This window comes from Chrysochloris asiatica, unplaced genomic scaffold (genome assembly GCF_000296735.1).
Source record: "Chrysochloris asiatica unplaced genomic scaffold, ChrAsi1.0 scaffold00042, whole genome shotgun sequence".
Classification (NCBI taxonomy): Eukaryota; Metazoa; Chordata; class Mammalia; order Afrosoricida; family Chrysochloridae; genus Chrysochloris; species Chrysochloris asiatica.
Genome location: NW_006408560.1, coordinates 13,063,834 through 13,065,276, shown reverse-complemented (window position 1 = coordinate 13,065,276; position 1,443 = coordinate 13,063,834).

The window sequence follows — 1,443 nt, the reverse complement described above, 5'->3', positions numbered from 1 at the left end:
ATTTGCAGCCCGATTCGCAACCACTAGGCTACCAAAGCTCCTTAAATGCAGTAACAGGGCCTCAAAAAATATAAAGCAAGCCCTCAATCACAGCAAGTGTTGTGGCTCTGTAGGATAAGCACTGGACTGCTAATCACAAAATCGGCAGTTTAATCCTGCCAGATACTCCACGGGAGAAAGATGAAGTTTTCTTCTTCCGCAAAGATTTATAATCTTAGAAACCCTCAACGGGGTCACTATGAGTTGGAATCAAATCAACAACATTCAAAAACAACGACAACAACAATCATATTAAGAAATTTCAACTCAGATTTCTCAGTTAAGTAGTAGATCAAGCAGAAAAGAAATCTGAAAGGATATAGAAAATTTGAATGACATGATTATCGCAAAATTTACAATGCACATATTTTCCTAATATATGGAACATGAACGAAAAATTGATCACTGAATGGACCATAAAATGAGTCTCAGCAAATTTTAAAGGAATACATTCTCTGACTGCAATGTGGTTTATACTACAGATGAGTGAAGGTAAATATACAAATAACGCTTTAAAAATGAATCTTTGGAAATTGAAAAATACACTTATAAATAGTTCATGAATCCAAGAAGAAATCATAATGGAAATTTTAAAATATGTCAAAAAATTTTCATGAAAAGACTACATTTCAAAATTAGTTGAATATAGCTAAAGCACTAAAGAGCTATTTGTAGCTTAAAGTGCTTGTATTTAAAAAGAAGTTTAAAAATTAATGAACCACAAATCTATTTAAGAAAGTAAAAAAAACATAATCACCCCAAAAGCATAATGGACAAATAGAGATAAGGGCAGAAACTAAATGATATTGTTAGGTAAGGACAATTTCAACTCATAGTGAGTGACCTCGTGTCACAGAATAGAACTTCCTTGTAGAGTTTTCTAGGCTGTAATCTAATGAGAACAGGTTTTAAGACCTTTTTCCCACAGAGTCGCTAGATGAGTTCAAACCACCAGCAGCTGAGCTCTTAACCGTTGCACAACCTAAGCTCCTTAGTAACAAATTAAATAGCAACAAACATATCTTGTTGCTGTTGTTGTTGTTAGGTGCTGTTGAGTCGGTTCCAACTCATAGCAACTGTATGCACAACAGAAGGAAACATTGCTCAGTCCTACACCATCCTCACAATTGTTGTTACCCTGCTGTTTGTTACCCATTGCTGCTGCCACTCTGCCAGTCCAGCTCACTGGAGGTCTTCCTCTGTTTCACTGACCCTCCACTTTACCGAGCATGGTATTCTTCTCCAGAAATTGGTCCCTCCTGATAACATGTCTGAAGTATGAGAAATGAAATCTCACTATTCTGGCTTCGAAGGAACACTCTGGTTATGCTTCCTCCAACTCAGACCTGTTGGTTCTTCTGGCAGCTCATGGTACCTTCAATATTCTCCAACACCATAACACAA